General features: G+C 41.8%; 1 protein-coding gene and 1 long non-coding RNA gene across 2 annotated transcripts in view; one reads left to right on the top strand and one right to left on the bottom strand.

The window, feature by feature from the left end:
* Positions 1 to 23,275, bottom strand: part of LOC115409809 (CUB and sushi domain-containing protein 3-like) — a 160,823-nt gene that overhangs the window by 111,359 nt on the left and 26,189 nt on the right. The window lies entirely within an intron of this gene.
* LOC115409181 (uncharacterized) lies at positions 816 to 7,722 on the top strand. The gene is made up of 3 exons (XR_003933907.1): positions 816 to 1,021; positions 3,932 to 3,945; positions 7,711 to 7,722. It is a non-coding gene; the product is annotated as an uncharacterized LOC115409181 (long non-coding RNA).

Genomic DNA, 23,275 nt, shown 5'->3' with positions numbered 1-23,275 from the left:
TCTCATTCCAAAAAAACACTGAAGAGATGAACGTATAACACACATACAATTTCACGACGGAGGTATTTTTCGCCCTCTGTGCTATATTGAAATAGAGAAAATTAGCATGAAGAGCAACGTGGAGTGAATATTCCCGCAAAAAAACAAAAAGAAAGAAAAAAGTAGGAGAACTCTATTCGAGGTGACTGTGCAATATTCAAAGGATGTTACTGGAAAGACGGGAAAGAGCGAGGAGATACACAGATGAAGAAGATTATTGCAGTGGGTGTGCACATGTGATTTCTTTTACCGATTGTGAAGGCTGACTGACAATCCCTTTGAAACATTGATCAACAATCTCAGATAATCTGCCTCATAGGCATGAGAGCGGATGTTTGTGTGTGGGCGTGTGTAATGTATATGTGGAGCTTTTGTTTGAGTGTATGTTGTGGGGGGGGAGGCTGTCGGAATCTTTTTACAGCACAAGGGAAACAACATAAAAAGTGCGAGGAAAAAAAAAAAAAAGACCATCTCCGTGCATTATGTTCAGTATTTAAAATGATTCCATCAAATGTGATGACGTGCACGTGCTCAACCCACAGAATGTGCATGTGGATCAGACTGTGTCAAATCTGTTCTCCTGACAGAAAACACACACACACACACACACACACAAGCAGTTATTTGCACATAAAGGAGGACACACACATAAATGCATCCACCCTCCAGCTTCATTCCTTATAAGTCAAAACAATGTGGCAGAGCTGACAGCTCACATTAGACCACTGGGCCTTAAAAAGACCAAGTGTGTGTGTGTGTGTGTGTGTGTGTGTGTGTGTGTGTGGATGTGTCAGTGTGTTTACTGTGAGTCACAATTACAGATAAATGTCAAGGGTTAAAATGAAGTCAACATCTCTGGAGGTGCCCAACGCTAACAGCTCTTCTCGGCAATGATTTTAAAGAAGCCGCAGAAGGTTAATTTGAATTTTCCATATTTTCCATGACAAAATCGCCAAACAAATGTCACTGAATTCGGGTCACTGTTTGTTTAAAAAAATTGTTGAATGGAGAAAAATAAAAAAAGAAGAAGAAGCTCCAATTGAACTTAAGCAAGTAACAAGTAGGAGAGTGAGAGAGCGAGAGAGAGAGAGAGAGAGAGAGCAAGAGAGAGAGTTGGTTTCTTGGTATCTTAATGGAGGATGTATACTATCCCCGTAGGGACACTCAAAATAGCCGCACAGTATAATAGCCAAAGTGATGGAGAGATGCTTTACAGTCAATGCTGCGGCTCCAAGGTTTCAAGCCTTTGTACATTTTGTTCCTTGTTCTGAATTTGCAAGAACCTTTTCTTACAACAAAGTCCACTTCAGAGTAATAAACAACAAACCAATGTCATTTCTGATCCAGAGCATCACTACGCAGTTTCAGAGACTCAACACTGACACTTATTGTACTCGAAATGGGTTACACTCGAGTCAAAGATGGGGATGGATTTCTAAAAGCAGAGTGAAATACGACCAAAGGCAAACTGAGGATGGACAGAGGAGAAAATGGAGAAATGAGCCTAACATTGAGATGAGAGGAGAGTCTGGTGGAAAGATATTTGTCAGAATCCATGGAGCTGAACGGTGAAGGTAGAAATGCCCATGTTCTTTTTTTTGATAGCTAAGTGCAAATCTTAAAACTGACCAAACACCTTGAGCAGAGATTCCTCTCCCTGGCACCGTCCGCCTCCAAACAAGGTGTAATTTCCGAGCACTCTCACCTCATTGCAACAATCGCTCCAGCTGGACAGTTGAGCTTTGTGCGAGCGTCCTTTCCAGTACTCTGGTTTCTCCCCACAACCCAAGACATATATTTAAGGCTAATTGGTGATTTTAAATTGCCTTGCCTTAGGTGTGAATGTGCAATGGAGTGACGACCCGCCCGGGGGTCTATTCTGGCTGTGGGTTTTCGAGAAACACTTTAACCAGTAAATGTTCAGGGCTGAGAGGAAACAAGACCATAGATGAAAAAGACATAAAATAAAATATACATGCAATTTTCTTGATGCAACTTTAAATAACTAAATCACTAAATAAAAGCAAGAGCTCTCTGCTGACCCTGCTGATTATTAAAATACAAGAATACTTCATGAAACGACGCTGTGACCAGGATATGGCCGGAAAATAATGAGGACTATACGAAGAACGCAGAGAACTATTTGGAGTAATTTCCCTTCCCGCTCGGCTCCACTCCCATTATTACAATCATCATTATCATCAACAGTGTCAGCAGAACCGGCATCCCAGTGATGCTGTGGAATCATTGTTAGAAATACATACTTACTGTATACCAATAAGCAGAAATGTATTCATTAATATCACTGCATTGTTTGTATCAAACCTCGATATACTGTTAAAAGTTAAAGGGCAACATCTAATTGAGTTGCAATGCGTACAGAGATAAAATCTGTTTGATTACGCTCTGCAACTCTCAATCAATTAATGACTGCGGAGTACCTAAAGGTCATATAGACGGTGCGCACTAAGTTGAAGTTTGATTGCTGCTGCTGCTGGTTTGTGTGTGACACACTTGTCAAGGTGCCCTTAATGTATTGTGTGGATGTTCTGAGACAAAAGGGGAGTTACTAGAAACTTTTCTCTACCACGAATCAGTGATAGTTTTCCTTTGTTTGGTATGTGTGTGTGTGTATGTGTGTAATGTGCTGGGATTTAAGCGCGGAGAGATAGACGGATGAAAAGAGGATCATTGTCAAACAAGTCGAGTCCGTAATTATTCTTCACCCAAATGTGACAGGTTTCAAGGGAAAGTCGATTCAGCGTCTTTTTGTTCGTGGTCCACATGGAGCCGTTCCATTCGCCGCCTAACAAAGTCCCGAAAGCGCGTCCCCGTCCCGCTGCGATCCGTTATTCATGGCGCTCCTCCGTCTCATTACGACTCGCTGAGGAGTCCCGATCTGCTCACATTCATCTGCAGATCCTCCTTCACAGTCATCAGCTATTTTATCAGCTGTCCTGTAGAGGCTGAGTTAGTGTCGTGTGACAAACTGCGGCAGGCTTGCAACACACGCGGGAAAGCGGCTGGCGCTCTTTGATGCCGCGCGAGGAGTCGGAGACAGACGGGTTGAGCGCGCTGATCAAACGGCATCCGGTTTGAACGGGTGGCGACACGGAAGTAACCTGAGCGAAACGCGATAATTACATGACCACACTCTGTGACACACATGGACAGCCGGCGCGCTCGGAGAACACCGGGAGGGTTGAAGATGATAAAAAAAAAAAAAGAAAGAATACAACAGAACAAGGCTTTGTTTCAGACCGACCACTGTTCTTTTCTCTGCCTTACACTCTATTATATCTCGTGTTGCAGGTCAGAGCCTCACAGCGGGAGTCAGACCTTTCTGTTTGTGCGAGCTCTTTGGCGCCCGCCTGCCCCTGCATCCCACTTTTCTTAACTTTCAAGCACGCCGAATCTCATCGCGGAAAAGAAAAGAAATGTCAAACGCCCAGGGCCGCGTGCGGCCATTTGTTGATTTGAAGAGCGACGTGACATTCAGCCTCCACCGTGAGTTACATATGCAGCCAACCGTCATGAAGACCTGCCAGCATTGTTAGTCGCATTCATTTGATCATCATGACTAAAGCTGCCTCACCACAGCCCTGCCCCCACTGCACGGATAATAATTAAATAAATACAAATAGAAGACTGTGACACATTCGTATTTAAGCTGCCAGCGCTGGAATAACAAGAGCATATACAGCCGTGCCATCACATTCTCCCTGAACTCATCCGATAATAATGACAAATGATGGACACAAACACAAAAAGGCATAAAAAACAATGGACTAAAAAAAAAAAAACCTTTGTTTTTTTCTGTCATGTCTGTACATCAAAAATCTCACCACTTCCGCATCTAAACTGGGCATATAGTGTATGACACCTCATCTAGTTTATTTTAAACATGTTTGCTTTGCGAGTAATTAGCAGTAAAAGTGAAGTGAGTGAAGCTGCTAAACTGACGTGGAAACACTCCAATATTCATAACCGTGAATCACAGCTCACTCTTCCTCCACATCTTCCCAACGAAAAGCAGAAAACAAAAATAGGGCATTTTGTCGTACGCTATTTTCAGTTCACTTCGTTAAACGTGTTTTTTGACCAGGAGTAACACTGAATAGCCTGAATACTCCACGAATAAACGCTGCCACATCGGGGTTGGCAACTTTCACACTTTAAGGGTGAGACACCCATTTTCAGTCTCACACGGCCTGAGAAAATGTCACGCAATGTCAGGAAAGGCACCAGGGCAAAACATACAGTATGATAGCAGGCCTCCTCCGAGCACAGGGCAAAGTTTTAACAACATGAGGGAAGAAAATAAACAAAAAAAAAAAAAAAACAATACAGCTGCACTATAAACTCTGGAGTGGCAATAAAAATGTAATTTTACGGCATTAAAAATTTAATTGCATAAAACTTATGAGCAGGGCGCAATTTGTGAATAAACCAGATGGGAGGATGTTTTTCAGGTTGTCCCTTCCAACAACTTAGAATTAATGATACACACTAATATTTATTTAACTAAAGCACAAATTTCATAACTGAGCATAATATAAGTGTAATGAAGACATTCCAATCACGGAATAAGCTGTGGTGAATTATCACACTCCTGTTTAGCACCTCAGCTCACGCCACATTTCAAACAGTAACGATATTATTTTCATTTAAGTCAAGTATGCGGTATTAGTCTAGCCAAGCCATGTATTGTACTTTTTTCTTTCTTCCCCCAATCTCATCAAACTCTGACAACAAACACGATTCTATATGAATCCATCTGACAGAGTCCGCCGCTTCATACAATCCTGCCCTTGAGGACAAAAACCGACAATCATGCACATTCACACCTTGGCAACTGGAGTTCACTGCCAATTAGCCTCAAATATGCATTTTTGGATTGCAGGTGGAAATCAGTGTCTAAATTAGTGTATGTATTTGTTTCCTTACTTCCAAAAAAACAGAAATCAAAATTGGCTCTGATCTCATACTTCCTTGAAATGAGCATGGAAGGTTGTTTGGGTTTGAAACGTCCTCGTTGAGTAAAATAAATTGCAGGCATATTTCTGAAGTTATTTATCATGAAAGTGCTTTTTTTTGACAGGTAAGAGCTTTTCACTGCATTTATTTCAGGCAATTCATACTACACAATGATTTGAGACTGGATCCAAAAGTCGCACAATGCAGCCGATTCCACAATGAAGTGTCACTTTTAAATGCATTTCTCTATTCATATTTGAATCAAGTGACTCTTTTATTTATTTATTTTTACATTTAAGTAAAACTCCCAGGGCATGCACCTACCTGTATTTTATTATTTTGATCATTCACAGTTAAAGCTTGGATGTGCTACTGTTCCATCTATCTTCCAATAAGGCGTTCACTGGCTTTTCACAGTCAATTCGGCTCGTCAGTCGTTGGGCTTCATCGAAGTGTAGTCAAAATGTGCTTCTTCTGACTGTATTAAAGCAATCCCTTAAGACTTCATGACATTTTCTCTGCTAATATACCATTTTAAGACTGTCAGCATTTCTGGAAAATGTTTCAAGTAAGTGTGACTGCCAAGTGTCTCTGAGAAAATGCTTCATTTCCTCTTTATCTCTCAGCCCCTCGTTTCCATCGAAATCTCCAATCTCTCAGTTTTCCTCCACTGTCCAGCTCTCCTTTTCTCTGCTGCCTCCTTCCTTCTTTTGTTTTCTTTCCTGATTATCTCTCTTCTCTCCATGCATAGCAATGTTGTCTTAGATGGTTTTTCAGTTGGATTGTATTAAAATCTTAATGAGTGACGGAGAGCAGGCGATCGGGGCCCCTATAGCTTAAGCAGGGGTATTAAAAGCTCAGTGCTCAACCACATGCTGATCCCAGAGAGATATGCCTTAAAAGACACACACACCGGTGAAGACGCTCACACACACATACACACACAAACGGGCGATTTACGCACAGAGGCACGCTTGTGTGCTGTTGAGCAGGAACAGAATATATTGATCAAAGACATTGTTATCTGATGGCCGAAGCGACCGGCGCTCCCCAATGTCATCAAGTAAGTTGTGGCAGGGCAAAATGGAAACAAATGAACAGAATAGAGGAAGGATGGGTTAAAAGGAAAAAAAAAAAGCTCATGTATGTGATGAAACAGAATCTATGTGGCATAAGAGGGAAATAAAAACAAAGGCAGTTCCAGGCCTGCTGGGGGTTACGTGGCCGATTGTTAGCCGGTAAAAAAGAGGGTGAAGCGAGGCGAGGAGAAAAGAGGAAGAGAGAGAAGAGTGAAGATGCAGACATAAAGAGAGAGATACGGTTATTCCAGGCAGGTTGACATCTCCAGGGTTCGCCTGCTGTCAATCTGAGCGCGATGATTGATTGTGAAGGACTTATAAATTCCAAATCGCTTTGAGATTGAATACTAAAAACGTTGCTGGGAATCGTCCCGCAAGAACCTTTGAAGGGTACTGAAATGTTTTCACTGAGAGTTACACATGTCCACCCCTGGGAAATACCCAGCACAAAAGATAGTCTTCTTAAGTTGGCTGCTGAGGAGATAGCTCGGGGAAGTTTCTTTCAACAGAGAGGCAGTAAAAACAAGTTTGTAGCCCGTCTGGCAGCGCAGCTGAACTTTGTTCTCCTTTGAGAAACATGACTCCTTTGGTTGCCCCTGCATGGCTCAGTTATTGCTCGCTGCTGAGACCAGGGCACAGGGCCGCTATACACAAAGCTCATGATTTACTGTTTGCAAGCTTCAAACTTGAAGCTAACAACATATGCTATCCCCGAAAGCATTTTGAAACCAGATTCCCTTTGTGGTGCATTCTGGGGGTTAAAGGCTGTGGCTCAGGGACCCACAGAGGGTGATGCATCCAAACTGCTATTGCTTTCCTACGATCAAGGACGTCATTCTTCATATAACCTCAAATGCAAAACGTAATTTTGGTCAACACTTAAAAAATGAAGGTTGGAAATTTACAGTGGGCAACTTGTAAATGCAAAGTCTCATTTTTTTCAATCACTCGCTAATAGATTTAGGTTATGTCGCATTTCATTTACTGCCTCCAAAACGTCTGCTTTATTTAAGGATCTGCTTTCAACACTTTCGGAGATGCGTCGAGCAGCTCAGAATTCAGCAAAGTTGATGCTCCTGTTATTGTGAAGAGACACAGTTTATCAACTGGCTCAACGCAACTTTAACATGACATTTTATTTTTTAAATCTGTTCGGTAGGTTTTATTTTTTTTAACTGCTTTAATTTTTTTTCAGTCTATATAAACACAATTTTTTTTTTCTCATTTACCAAATTCTTCTTTATTTAGCAAAATGCTGTGAAATGTTATACAGAGTCCAGAAAAGTTACCCTTATCAATGTGTTAACATGACCTCTCATGCACACAATCCTATTTGCATGCGATTTCACCCACTCTATGAGGCATCTTAATAAACCAGGCCCTTTGTGTAGCAGTTTAGCTTCTGTTATGCGATGATGAGCAGCTAATCCTGTCATCTTGTGCCTGTTTGGAGAGGAGGGGGTATTAGACTAGGGTCTTTTTTTTTTCTTTTCTTTATTTATTTTATTTTATTTTTTTTTCAAAAAAACAGCTGTTAGCTTTTGCTAAAAAGGCATCTGTTGATGCTCTGAGCTTCATTAAAAGCTTTGGGCTAGCAAACTAAAGCAATCTGCAGGTGAAAGCTGAAAAAGTCCTCGAGTTTTACAAAGCTGAGAGGGACCCTTTTTCAAATTCAGTCGTAGGGATGATACATTTCCTGGAATTTGCTACAAAAAAAAAAAATGGGCCATTTTCATGAAAGCTCAGGCATGCTGTTTGCTTTGTGGCTGATATGAAAAACACCAGTTTCCTCATAAATCCCTCCAACGTCTGGTCAAACTCTCAGAGTAAACTGCAGGGGGTCTGGACAGAATAATAGAAATGTCCAGTTAAAGTCTGACAAAACTGGCATAGTTTCTTTTTTTTTTCTTTTCTTCTTACGACACCAGCTACATTAGCAAGTAGGCTTGGCTAGTAAATATATGACAGTTGCCAGTGAAATTTGGCAGTCGCTGCACACGCTTTGTGGGGAATGCAGTGCTTCAGTGGTCGAGGTAATTTTGTTGCCTGCATCATCTGCAGATTTTCCATTCAATAGCGGATATCGTGCTCCTGAAAGAAGGTTGGAGGTGGCTTACATATAATTTCCTGCAAATAAAGATTTCATTAGGCAGCATTTTTAATTTAAAAGTCACTGGTGCGTAAAACTAATAAAACTAAGTTAATCTTCCTCCTAGACAAAATGTATTGGGGATGCTCTTGCGAGAAGGGGAAAGCTTCTTTTTTTTTTTGATACGCAGCGTAAAACTGTCACGTGAGCCATTTTTTTGAAACCCACCTGTCTCTCTCTCTCACTCCCGCTTTCTTCGCCAGTTTCTCTCTCTTTCGTTCAATTCAATATTAATTCGATTTAATCTTCCATTTAATTCAGGAACTCTCTCTGGAGTCTCCTTTTCTTTGATCATCTCCTTGCTTCCCCTCCCTCTGCTCTTTACCATGGCCCTCCTTCTTCGATCCACCCTTTTCAGGTTCCCGTCCTCCTTTCAATCTCATCTCTCCTTTCACTCTTCCTCAATCTTGCATTTCCCGGCGAGTGAAGGAGGAGAAGTGAGGAGGAAATAAGGAAGAAAGGAAGGAAAGGGGAGAGAGAGCAAAGACATTTTGTGTGAAACCGAAAAGCTTAATGAGGTAAGTGACAGAGGAACAGAGATATGAAGGAATAAAAGACGATGAATAGAAAAACCGGACGGACAGAAGAGAGAACGGAGGGAGGCTTCTTAAAATGAGGGGAGCGGGTGTATCTGAGGACAAACAGATGCGATGAGGAGTAAGAGAAGGGGGAAGGGACCGCGAGCCTTGAGAGTCACAGTAGGGAGGGAGAAACAAGAAGTTGATAAGATCGAGGAGGAGAGAGAGGGAGAAGAAAAGACAGCAGCTTTCCCAGATTGCTGATATTTCTCTGGGTTACATCATTCACGAGGCTCCCCTCTCAGCCAACTGCTGCATGTGCATCAGCCTTTTGCCTTGGGAAAACCAATAACTCTCAGTGGAATCTGCTTCTCAGCAGCAACATATTGGAACGCTTATTCACATTGGAGCGGTGATCCCGGGCCCCAATGGCAGGAAACGTTTATTTCAAAATATTTAAATGAGTGGAAAAATGATGGAGTGTCAGTCTGTGTACCGTCAAATAACCTAAAGGACAGTGCAAAAAAAAAAAAAAAAAGATGCACTAATTAAAATGAGTCATGGGGCAAGATTTTATTTGCGGGTAGAATTTAATTTGAAAAATCCACCCTCCGGGCTTAAGATGGGACCTAAAAAAATAAGATTACAAAAAGATTACCAGATATGACCAAATATGTTTCTTTCCCTTTCAAATGACTCAATTTCCTTATTTATAAAACAATGACTGGTCCTGCTGGAAACACCAACAATTCCTATCGTTATTTTCAGCACAAAAGCACACAGTCCAACAAAAACTCCTATCAGTATATCTAGACCTGGTTTACATGACTCCAGTTGTATAAATTGTAGTTGTAATTTATTCAAAAGTATGGAGACAGAAGTGGTCTTTCTACGGTGATCAATTTCCATTCAATTCCAATTTCCCCCCAAAATATATCATTTTCAGTCTTAAAGTAAGAAAACGTCATCACCCCAATATCATGTTCTATCAAAAGTATTTAGATCAATGAGAAAACTGCATGTGAATTTGGCCTCACTGTCCAATGTGAGGGCGTAACCTCGCTCCTGTGGCTGAATCGGTAAAAATCCCAGCAGACGATCTCAGGAGAAGCAATTATGTAAAGTTAAGAGGTAAATGGACTGAACTAACCGAGCATATTTTTCACCTTAATGGTTTTAAAGTGCTTTACAATTTTTTTGTTTAATTTAATTTTGACTCTCTCTTTTCTTCTTCTTTTCTGTCTCTCTTTTTTTTAACTGACAATTGATTTAGTTTAGCAGACCCGGTGCGTTTCACTCCATTCACCTGTGGACTGGGACAGTAATTCCACAGAAAAGCCCTTGATTTTTAATATTTTCTTGCAATATTACAGTAAAACGTGCATGGACACCCACACACGCACACACACACACACACACACATACACACACACACACGTACATCACATCACATATTGAACACCAACAATCACCGAAGGCAGATAAATCTGGCTGTTTAGTGCTTCCAGTCCCGTCGCGCTGCTCTTTGGAACTGCACCTCTCGTCTCTGCACTTCTCGCTCCCATTTCCTCTTCATTCATAAATTCTCACCCTTTTGCTTACGTTACATTTTCTTTTCTTTTTTTTTTTAAGTGCCTGCCTCTACTCCTTAGAAAGTGTCAGCTATACGTCACTTTCAGTAGCTATCTGTGAAAGCACATTACGAGCCGAGCCCAATCACTGGATCCATAATCCACTGCTGAGGCCAAATGATACCCCTGATGATTGGACAATGACCCGTGCTTTTAATTAAAACCCGCGCTGATTAGCTGGGTTTTTTTTTTCTCTCTCTCTCTCATCCCACAAGTACAAGGTAGCCTATGAGGATTTTCCTTATGCTGAATAAATAAATTATGATTGCAGAGATCGGCGCAGCATTCCACAAGCTTACTCGAAGCCTCAGTACTAATTTTCTTTCCCATCAACAGACTCCATTACATTTCCCCCTCACAAGTCTTTGCCGCGTTTGATGTGTGTGCTGGAGGGGATTTCTTAAGATATGGAGGGAAATTGAGCACAAGAACCTCCCAGACTGGGCCAAATAAAACCAGGAAGCTGATCATTTGATTAATGTAATCTGAGTTCTTTCAATTACTTTTGCACCACTGGGGTGCTGGTTGCCAGTGAGAGATTCTGGAGGAGCCGCGAGGCCAGCTGGGAGTAGAGGGGTGTGCTTTTCATTCACAATTAGAATCATAACCACACAGACACACTCAACAACACATTTCACATTTCTTCACAGCATAAGGATTTTACTGTTGTTGCCATGATTGCAGTTTATTTTACCCCCCCTCCCCAGTTTCACTGCAAGAACTAGGGCATTCACCAACTCTCTCCCGCTCTCTCTCGGAAATGTATTCTTTTTTTTTTTGCTTCAGTCTGTCTCTTGCACATAAATATTAGCCTCAAGCTCCAAACAAAATCACCAGGTGAGAGGGACACGCGTGAAAAAAAAAAAAAAAGACAAAAAGCAAAAGAGGAAGGGGGAACAGAGGAGGAGAGAAATTTAGAAGAAAAACAGCAGGGAAACAGACGGTTTGTTAGACGCACACATGCTTCAAACATGCTTGGCAAAGTCAGAAACACACACACACATACACACTTCCTGTGCGGCTTACACACATTAGCCCGGAGCTCAACGCGGCTACACCTGGCGAGAGGCAGCGAAAGGCGTTAGATGTGAGCTCGCCCGTGGATTGAGGTCACGAAGAGAAAGACACGGATAATGACGACAGGAGGTAGAACCCGGAGAGAAACGCTGAAGGAGTGAAACGTTTTGGGGGTACGGAGGTAAACGCGACGAAGCTTGTGCCAAGATGAAACCAAAAATCATATACTGAAGATGAGGAAGTATTCATGAGCCTGTGAAAGTCTAAATCATACCAAGAAGAAAAAAAAAAAAATGTGCACGCAAATAGATTCAGCGAGCTGCTGCACCGACGAGAGCGGGATCAAAGTTTTGCGCGAGGATGTGGGAGGCGGAAGAGAGCAAAGTGTCAAAAAATTAACAATCTATCCTCAAATGCAGCATGGAGGTGTTCCAGAGCACTGCAGAGCTGTGAGACAAAATAAAACATTCATATATTGTGTAATAGAAGCCCAAATGCTGCAGCCAAGAATGGCTGTAAGTGCCTGGATGGCCCGGAAGATTTGGCACAGACGACTTGAATTAACAACTGAATGAAGATCGCTGATGTGTTTGTGTGTGTGCGCGTGTGTGTGTACATGCTTCAGAATGTGTTTGCTCATGAGGATCATGTGCTATAAGCATGAGTTCTCCCCCTCCCTCCCTGAATGTGTCTCTTTTCCCATCCTGCCAAATATTTGATGTGAAAACACAGAAAAAAAAAAAAAAATAGTCCATGCATTCAGCATGAAAGCGGGTCATATTAGCAGCTTTTGATAAACACAAAGCTGTTATTTAGCCGGTAGGTAGTGAGTGGATTTCCTGCGTGCGAGCTTTGCGGAGCCGCTGGAGACTTCTGGCAAGGAGGCATGTTGCAGACGCATCCCTCCATTCTCTTCTCAAACACAACGGAACGGCACCTTGATGCTTCTCTTTTCCCCCCCAAAGAACACTATTAATGTTGAAATGTGCAAATCAAAGCATTACGCATTTCTCCCTCATTTTCTTCCTCGCCGTCTCGTTCTCGTGAGCATACAGCGCTCCGGTCTCCCTCTCATTTCTCCATCTCCTCCCCTTCTCGTTTTCTCTCTCGAGTATTTCTGCTCATCTCTCTCTGTCAGTCTTCCTCTCAGTTTTCCACGCGGGTTCCCCCCAGCTTAGCTGGTTCATCCCCACTGTTGTCTTTGGTTTTATTTTATGTTCTTTTAACCCGACTTCACATCTGCGGTGCACAGTTTTCCCCAGCACTGTTGCACTTCTGAATAAAGATATCCTCTTTCTTGTCATTTCTGAAAATCTGATGAGTTCTATAGTTTTACAACCGCAGCGAAGATTCACTTCCAGAACTCGCTTTTTTCCACATGTCCGGCCATTTGAGTCGACCCGTAAACATAAATGGTTGTTTGCGTGTTTGTGTCACAGCAAATAGGTTGACCTCAAGGAGAAAACCTGCACAACTGCATGAGGTCAGCGAGCCTGACTCACAAACTCAAAATGTTTTTTTTCTTTGTCTTTCGCTCACTGACATACACGCACACGCACACACACACACACACACACAAATATGAGGGAGCAGCTTTTTACCTTGAAGACAAACAGGGAGGAACACAGAGTTACATAGAGAAGTAGGGGAGTGTGTGTGTGTGTGTGTGTGTGTGTGTGTGTGTGTGGGGGGGGGGGGGGGGGGGGGGGGTGCAGAGACGGAGAGATCGTGGGAGACAGGACTAGATGAATATTTCTCTTCCATCTCGCTTTACTTTCATCTTAGCTGCAGCTTTCAGAGACCCTGAAAGGGAAACACACAAACACCAGGACGAGTATATGACGCATCCTCACACGGAAAAGACAGAAATGAGAACTTATCTTCTCATTAGGTTTAAAATTTAATAATTTTGTCTCAATGTTCCAAACTTTACAGAGAAATATGACACAACACACTTGACCCAGGCTTTACTACTACATGAGGTCAACTTCCATTATGAATGTAGGCTATGAAAAGTGAAAAAAAAGGAGTTGCAATGACACAAATAAACCATATTATTATGATTTGGCCACTCTCTGACAGAAAGAAATAGTCAACAAAAGTTGATTGATGAGCAACAATATAATATAATAACAAAAATATCACTTTTCAATTTTTACATTTTAGAAGGCCCCTCTTGAGGAGTGTCCAGACCACTCAGTGCCCCTCTAGTACAGCCCACATACTAGCAGATAATGGGATGAATGATATTTAAGAGCTGTTCTTTGTCTGCAGTGAGATTCAGACCAGCAAAGCTCCAGTCACAAGTGTGACTGCCTAACTTCAAGGCCGGGACTGATCCCCCTTTGAAAACACCAAGACAGCAACAACATTGCAAGTTATAGTCAAGTTTCTCGAGTACTTTGTCAGAATTTACCCATCCTGCTTGATACTGCTGGAACAAGTAGACTTTCTAAAGTGCTGAGTCAGTTTCATGGCCTCATAAGACCTGTAGACAAAAACTGAAACAGTGGGGGGAAAAAAACAAAATAACTATTCTTGTATCTCAACCGTAACAAAACTTCAGCTCAGCGAACCACACACACACGTGAGATAAAAGGAAAACAACTCATATGGTCAGCACAAGTTTGCCCCTCAGGAGTGATGCGATGTCAGTGTGTGTGTGTGTGTGTGTGTGTGTGTTCACATCACACCTTAAAGTAGGCTAGCTGATACCTGAGGGTCTCACACTGACACACACTCATACATATATGCAAACACACACACAGACACACACACACACATACACACACCACACAGACAGTGACTCACAGGAAAATGTTTCATTTCTGTCAGAGCTGTCGAGTGTACGCTTGTCTCAGGTTTGAATTTGTGTCTGAACTCAGTCGCTCCATGTCTGACATGATAATATACGACATCAACATAAAGTGTGAGTTTCTCTAATTTCATTTTAAATTATTCTTCAGCGGATTTACAGACAGAGGTTTTCTTCACGGCGATCCTGACGCTGAATCACAGGCTGTATTCGTGCACAGTAGCAGAATTCAGCTGAATCCGTCCTGCACACACAACTTTGCCCAAACAAACCCAACATTTGCCAAGTTGCTTCCAAACCTCACAGGTTTCAGATAAGCACAGAGCAAGGCGCTAAGACTCACACTAAAACCATTAAAACAATCCAGAATCTGGCACTGGACCAACCAATTACCAAACAGTTCACTCGCTGGAGCCACATCAAGACATTCTTCTTTAAGTCACCAACTTCTCCTAATTGAATTGAACACAGCTTGTCCCCTCGCTTTCCACGCTAGCTTTCCGCCGGCAGAGAGCTTCCAATACTGAATCATGCAAATTTCACCATAACACATCATGCTGGGAAGATTATAGTCGCAGGCATAGCAAAGCACATGTTACCGTTGCCATTAATGCTAATTTTGCTAGCGTCTTGAGAGAAATGCTGGACGTTGCGCAGCATGGCTGTCATACTTGCACTGTGTGATTGTCATTAAAGCCGTTGTGGTTGTAAAATAGCCGTTTGGAATTTGCCATGGACCGTTCGTCACGCAGTTGAATGAAGTCAACACGACGGAAATGCTGTTCATAGTTTATTCCCACTCTGCTGACATTCACAAAGACTTGATTGAAAATATCTAGATTTTAAATTTCCCTTCGTCAGACAACTGCTTCATCGACTGCACAGCAGACTGTGTCAACACGATGTTCAAGGGCACGTGGGCAGTAAGACTCATAGAAGCAATCCCACTCAAAACACAAAGCTGCAGTGTGTCGTCCAGTCATTTCTCGACTGGGTTCGCAACATTTATTCTTCTGTCCCTGTGAAAAAACTATAGAGGATTAAGAGATGTGGACTAAGTTAATATAATACAACACGTAATTGCAGTTTTTTAATCAAAAGCATCAGCAGAGATTTAAAGATATTTTGGTGCGATGATGTAAGGAGGCAGCAACAGGCCAGCAGAGGGAAGAGTCGTGACTAAGAGGAGTACATGCACATCAAGATACACATAGAAAGTGCACACAAACATGCCCACGCAAATACACAACCGTGCAGGCACAAACAGAGGAAAACACATCTGCTCCACTGTGTACTCTCGCAGGCATCGACAGACACAGAGGCTCGCACTGCCATCCCGAAATGTAAAACACTTTACTTTCAGTTATTATTTCTCTTTTTTTCTATGGAGAGAGCGGCAAAGAGAAGAGGGGTGGGGGGGCTGAAAGAGAGCTGGTGAGAGGATCCACTGAGTGCAGCAGATTGGTTAGAAGAGCCAGCGGGATGAGAAGGTGCAGTTCCCAACATTCCCGAAGTGCCGCTCAGCAATGACACCCGACACCGGCTTCTGAATCGTACACGCTTATCTGGTTGGAGAAGAAGAAAGTCATCAACGTGGATTTGCAAACACTTGATTGACTTAAGCTCCGTCGGATCACGATCAAGTCGGTCCTCGGGGCCTTGACAGATTATGAAACAGTTAAGACAACATTTCAGTCTGGAAGTTCACAAGATGACCAATCTGAAGAGATAAGATGTGAGAAAGATTTTTTTTTCTTTTCTTTTCTTTTAAGTGGGCCTTTAGCTCGAAATGGGAGCAGGACGTTGTGGAGTTTGGCCAAATACTTATGTAACGCAGTGGACTCATTCACAGATTATTGCACCATTTGTACTGAGGGTTATCTTTAACAGCGGATCTTTACCATGAGGCAGCTATGTTGACTGTGTCTGGCCATTCAACATAAATGCATGTGAAAACATTTAAAGAGGGCAACAGGAGCAGTAGCGAATCATAGGCAATTTCTCCTTTTAAATCATATTTTTTTTACTTCACCTTTTGGACATCACCTAAATCTACATTTCCTTTCATTACCTTGAAAAAAAGTATGGCTCACGCATTGTGAGTAATATGGGTCCATTCCGCCTTAAACCTGGGTCTCATTTCATGATTATGACATTTATTTCATCCATTTGGGGCCAATGCATCCCCAAAGAGCTTAAAGACAAAGAAATGCCCCTTGCACATTGAACAGAGTCCACTAAGGTGATTTAGACATCTGAATAACGTTCCACTTGGATGCCTCCCTCAGGTGGCCGCCCTCCCAAAACACATAAGAGGGATTAGACAGTATACTGTATCTAATCAGGCTTGGGAACACCTCATATCACTGTGGAAACGGCTTGCAAAAGAGGGATTTGGTTCTGCATCATTCACAAGCTTTATGTTGGACCTCCTGCTGAAGTGTCCTTGAGCACAACAGAGATATCCACAATTGTCTAGGGTGGCCTGGACAGCTCCGAGCTCAGGCACCATTAATTTTTAAGCGAAAACACTCAGTGAAAACAGCCATTCACCTTCTGTCTTTTCATTAGTCTGCTGCTGCCACAGCTTGTCATACAATACTTGATTTCTGAAGTAGGACTTTTATACGGGTAACACTTCCCTGCTTCATTAGATAGTCTTGTGCACAAATCCATTATTTAAGTCAAACTAGCAGACTGCTAAATGTACTTAAGAGTCCTTAGCTCCTTTGCACCCATAAAGAAAAGCCTGTAGCTCTGGAGCTGAACAGCATAATCCAACAATAATGAAGACTCCTAATTAGCTTTGCTGTGTGTGCGCGCGTGTTCGCGTGTGTTGATGTGAGCTCGTCAAGAGGCGGGTGGTATGATTCCAGTTGTCGGGGGGTAAGTGAGTGTGAATCAACCCTGCTGACATCAAATACCGCTCACACACAATGAGTCGCGCACACACACAAACACAAACACACACACACACACACACACACCAAAGCCCAAGTTAAGCTGTACATGCCACTCATCACACCAGTCATTGTTCTCAGCGCCATGAGCCATATTGAGAGCGGGAAAGAAAGATGTATGTGTGTGTATGTGTGTGTGTGTGTGTGTGTGTGTGTGTGTGTGTGTGTGTGTGTGTGTGTGTGTGTGGGTGTGTGTGTGCAAGAGCGAGAGAGTGAAGATCCCTGAAAGGTTATTGAGCAGCACCTCAACCATATTTATGAATATATGCCGCTTTCATATTTTGTACATCTGACAACCTTTGTGAGACTGTGATGACACATTAGTGTATTTATGTAGCCGTGTGTGTCAGGATGTGTTCGCTGAGTCATCCGGCGCATCAATCTCTTTGGAGAACGGCTACTGTAACCTTGAGTAAACTTTATTGGCTCACGGCACCATTTAGAAGCACACAAGGAGGCAAAACGACACGTGATGGATGAATGAACTCTCCGTCGGGCCGGAAGAGAGGGAAGCAGGCATACGGACACACTGATGTACCTGCACGGACGCAACGAGAAAAAAGCCGCAGATGCTGCCCCCGTGCAGTACGGCAAGTGATAAATATGCGTGCAAACATGCTGCTGCACGCACACACAGGGTGCACCGGGGATGCGCAAAGCAACAACCGATTTAGCACAAGTCTTCATGCAAATGGACGATCTGGTGTGTGCTCCAGTTCCCGCAAAACACTGGAATGGGTTTATGCTAATTGATTAATGTATAATGTACAATGGAGATTCATTATTTAATGGTTGGGTCGTCTATGACTGCTCGTGTCTTTTCACTTGCTCTGTGCATGATCTTAGTGATTCAGGCCCAGGTGTACAATGATGACAGAAAACTAATTGCAGTGCTATCTTCTTTGCTTTTCAACTTCAAAAAATAGCTATTATATGGACAGATGAAATCTGAAAACATTTTTTTTTTTTTTTTTGGCTCTGCTCTTGTTGTGCGGGATTAATATTTGATTAGATTTTTCAAAACTTTCTTGTCTGGATGCTGTCGACTTTGAGGTAAGATCCAACGTGATATAGAATTGGTGCAACTATGTGTCAATACAACAAAGGCATGGAGAAAATATGACATTACCCTTGAAAACTACACAGAATTTTCTATCCGTTTCAAGTTTCTTACATCTTCTTTTTTCCTAACTCACCCCTAATGTAAATGTGCTTTCAGTTTTGGGCACTGAAGAGTTCCATTAGTGCCTTCTGATATCAGATATTCTACTTTCAGCTTGGACTGTTTCTCTCTTTATAAAGTATAGAAAAATTCAAGATGACAGAACATAATGTAGTGAAGACAAAACACTGCGCAACCATCTTTTTTTTGTACGTGGAACATTTCCCCCCTAAAATCCATATTTTCTACTTTATCCAAGCTAGAGGCATTGGGTATCTCAACCAGCATAGGGCGAAAGGCATTATCAAGCAAACCAAGAGAGAAGCACAAACACAGGCACTATACATGTTTTAGAGTGTTGAAAACACCAGAAGTAGAGGAACAACATGTAAAAATTTCACACACAAAAAAAATAAATAAATAAATAAATAAATAAATATATAAATAAATAAATAACTGGTCTATGATTGAACCCGGGTCTTTTTGCGGTGCGCAGCTGGGGCTAACCACTGACCCACTGCAGTGTGGTTATTCAAACTCAGGGTCCTCAGGGTGGAATATCTTACAGCTCAGCAAAAACTAAGTCAGCATTTCCTAAGTGTGGAAATGTATTACTTATTCTCATTTCCAAGGTCAAGAAGTGCCTCACATGTTTAAATCCATATTGATATTGTTTGCACTGATAACAGAGGAGATTTCACTTTATTGAATCACCTTGTAAAGTTAACTCTGTATTCAACACATTTTGGGAGACATTTATAGTGAATATAACCGTAATTTTGCAGGCATATTAAATATTTCAGGAGACAATCTTAATAGCTGTGGTAATAGTCAGGGACTTTTCCCCCCATTACTTCATACATTTTGTAGCCAAGCCTCACTTAATGTGAGGAATCCTTTCTATCAGGCATATGTCCGCCCATTCTCTTTTCCAAGAATAACAAATATCTATCTATAACAAATGCATTGTTTCACAGCTAGAGGAATTAAACATTTATAGCACTTAACTTAAATGAATACTGTTTCCCATCAACCTTGCATTAACACATCAGCGACAAGGCAACACCCATTCGTAAATCATGCATGAGCAATCTTTGAATATGCACATTCAGTCGGAAAGGACAAACATTGACAATCTTTTTACCGCATATTAGACACTGCACCAGTGTGTGACTGTGAAAGTGATCGCACCTAAACGCTGCTGATTGTCCCACTGCAGGCTCCGCAATGTTCTTCCCTCTGACAAGATAATCACTGTTGAAATAAATTGAGTCAAGATTGAGGTAAGACCTTCCAATAATGACACATTCTGCACTGGGATGATGGAAGAGAAGTAAAAACTTGTCTGAGCTGAACTCAGGTCAGTTGAAATCTAGCTGAATATCATTTGACCAGCTCCGTTTAGGATAGTGTTGTTTACTGTGACAAAACACTTACAATGTGGGTTTCAGAAATAGTTCTGGGTATTACTGCAATAAAAAACTGTTACCAGTGTCAGCAGAGCAGAGCTTTTGTTAAAGCTTGCATTCTGTTCGGTTCAGATCAAACTTTATTTATCCCTACGGGCAGTTTCTAGCAGCATTCAGGTTCGACACACCATGGTCAGAAGCAAACAACCATCAAGAACTGCAGATAAAATGTTATTATTATTATTATTTTTTTTTTTTTTAAATTAAAACATGGAATGTGTCACCAGTGCAGCTGATCTGATCAAGTAATGCAACATTTATCTCTTTAGAATAGTTTGATTTTGTCACATTTTCCACAGAGAAGAGCTCGATGATAGAACCGAGATCAAATTATTTCCAAATACCATCTTGAAATACAATAATGCAACATGGAATGCGTAAAAATATAACACAGGGGACTGATTCTGTACAAAATGCAGATCACGATTAGAAAAAAAAAAAGATGACAGATTAAGCGAAGTAATAGCTAAGTATGTGAACACAGACAGAGAGAGAGATGGGTGCACGAATGACAAAAGGATGGAGAGAGATGAGGACACAAAGATAGAAATGCATGCAGGGAGACAGAGAACAAGAGAGCAAGATAGAATAAAACAGAACAAAATGGAAAAGAGACTGAGAAAAAGCAAGAGAGACAAAGAAAATGAGAGAGAAATGAAGAGAGAGACGGAGAGGCCCTTATCAGTGTATTGCAGGAGGCGTAAGATGTAACTGGGGAGTCCGTGTGTGGATGTGTATGTGTGTGTGTTTGTGTTATTGAAGTGACTTTGGTCAAGTTTCAAACTGCAAAGTCCAGTCGACAGATGGACAGGGGAAGAAAAACAGAACATGAACTGTGTCTGGCTCTGGCTCATTAGAAAATGCGCTATGATTCAGTGTACATCTTACATATTCATACACTTTCTTAAAATAAAGAATAAAGGATTGACACATCAACAATGAATCAAAGTCCAAAGCAGACTTTCATTTCACCCCTGGAGTAACCAACTTGATAAAGTCAGAGGTGACGCGGCCTCAAAATCAATGTCAGCTTCCCTGTGAAGAATTTCCTGTTGTTCGCCATGTCAAAAGCCGACAATCAATCTGTCAAAATGGAAAAAAAAAAAGCCAGAGGCAGAATATTGGTATTCTAAAATTGGCTGACTTGCACGTCTTCATTATTATTTCAAGTCTCAGAAAACTGACAGTCTCTTCCTTCGAGAATATAAACAAATAATTCATGGCAGTTGAGAGGATAGGATAACAATACAGGGCCATCCGATCCAGACTGTGAACCTCGGTCTCTACGTCAGCGTGGTGGCGCCAGGGCAGTGGCGAAACCATGAGTTCAGTTGTATCTTAAGTTTAGGGAGATTATAAACTGTTGTTCTTCAGTTCTTAGTAGGACTGTGAGCCTATTTACTAATGAACTGACAGTGAAGTTGCCCTTTATTAAAAAACAGATATTTAAAAAAAAATGCATTAAAAATGTATTCCGAGGCTGAGTGATCAACTGAAGTTAAAGTCAAAATGTGCAATTTGCTTATCATGAAGGCTGCTATGTGGATAAATACATTAACATCCTCCCCCTCACCACCACAGCTCTCCAAAGAAAATCCAGGCAGACCTGATAGTTATTAATTATTATTAAAGTATAATATTTTTAAAAAATGCCATGGAAGCAAAAGCCTGACATTTTCGGTTTCTCTCCACCACATCAAATTCTGTTTACGGGCAATTGTACTTGTCCAATAAAAATGATTCTGATTATTTTTACTGTTCATGTGTTGCTAGCACCAACCAACAAAGCACAAGGTTGTTAGTAGAGGAGCGGGAAGAGAATCACATTTCTTATCTAGTTCAAGGGAGTGAACTGAACAAAACAGCACAAGGGTGAAGGATGTGTGGCTGAACTTTCTGTGATGATCCATCAGAAATATGACTGGAACTCAAATGGCTTAGAAATGAACCCTGGATCCGACAGAAAGATGTTTGGCTTCTCAGTACTGAGGAATTTGGTGTATAAAGGCCTCTATAGTCACAGACTTAGCAAGGTTCCTTTCGACTGGTTTCAAAGGAAAAAATATATATATTAAATCCAAAATAGACTTATGAACATCAGAGTTGGTTCACAGAGTGATGATAGAAGTTCCAGTACTTTGATGAACTGCGTGGCCGGCCAGAGGAAGATCTGGCACCATGACACAAGAAAATCCTGTGTACCTTTTGTTTTAGAAATGCACCGTTAAACTTGTGCTGCTGAGAAATGTAACCAGGTTACAACCAAACCAAGAAGAAAGTTCTCATCGCCTCTTCCATCCATCTTCTGGACATCTTTATCCGACTGAGAGCAGCAGAGAGCTGGAGTCAGTTCCAGTTGGGTGAAATCAGGTTGCAAAAACTGCAAAGTCATACGAAGTAAAAGCCACATCTGATTTCCGTTCCAACTCCTTCTGCCATCAGTGACCAAGAAAAGCATCATCATGCCATCAACATGTTTTCATCGTTCTCTTGCAGGAAAATAAATGAGCCTTCAACAACTCCTGTAATCAGTCACTCATGTGCCAGTGTGTGTTTTCAATGAGGTGTGAACCGATTTGATCACTTCTGTTAAACTATCTTGCCAGTAGCGCCAATAACACCAAGAGACGCTTGTTCAACATTTTAACTAAGAATGCGATTTGATTTGTGTGTTTGTTATGACTTAAAATGGAAAACTAATCTCATCCAGAAGAGACTAGACCTACCTGCTCATAAGAGTGACTGAGACAAGCCACCAAACGTCAAAGTTCAGTTTCTTTTACCATATATTTCACTACAGTGATCTTGATCTACCCTGCCAGAATGATGCCACACACCTTTGACACTGCTGAAATGGCAGCACTGTGTAAAACAAGGATCTGCTTATGACACTGAACGCAACGCAAAGGCAGATTCAGACGTCGACAAAACCCAATACACAAGCATTCAAAGTCTGTCTCTTTGTCTCAGGGTTCTTCCTCACTGGCGATAACCAGTCAACCTGTGTTCTTATCTGCTGTGTTTGGTGTTTGCATCTCCTGAGCGACTTCTCAGCCGTCACACAAATATAACTCTGTCTCGCCGGTTTAACAACGCACACGCCTCTCTGTCTGTTCTGCCTTTCTCTCTCCCACCCTCCCCACCCTCTTTGTGTCTCTCTTTTAAGTTAAACTTATCTCCCTTTCCGTGGGTCCGTTTGTCTGACTCTCTCAGGGGGCTTTGTATCTGTGTGTGTGTGTGTGTGTGTGTGTGTGTGTGTGTGTGTGTGTGTGTGTGTGTGTGTGTGGACTCTGGTGTTTCAGTCAGGGTGGCTGTTTGAGTGTCTGTGTATGTTCAAGAAGTGGAGTGAAAACAAATCACTTCAAATCCCCAAGTCGTGTGTGTGTGTGTGTGTGTGTGTGTGTGTGTGTGTGTGTGTGTGTGTGTGTGTGTGTGTGTGTGTGTGTGCGCTTTTTGTGC

The sequence above is a fragment of the Salarias fasciatus genome, chromosome 22 (genome assembly GCF_902148845.1).
Source record: "Salarias fasciatus chromosome 22, fSalaFa1.1, whole genome shotgun sequence".
NCBI lineage: Eukaryota > Metazoa > Chordata > Actinopteri > Blenniiformes > Blenniidae > Salarias > Salarias fasciatus.
The sequence above is the reverse complement of the archived record's forward strand: the minus strand, read 5'-3'. Positions and strand labels throughout refer to the sequence as shown.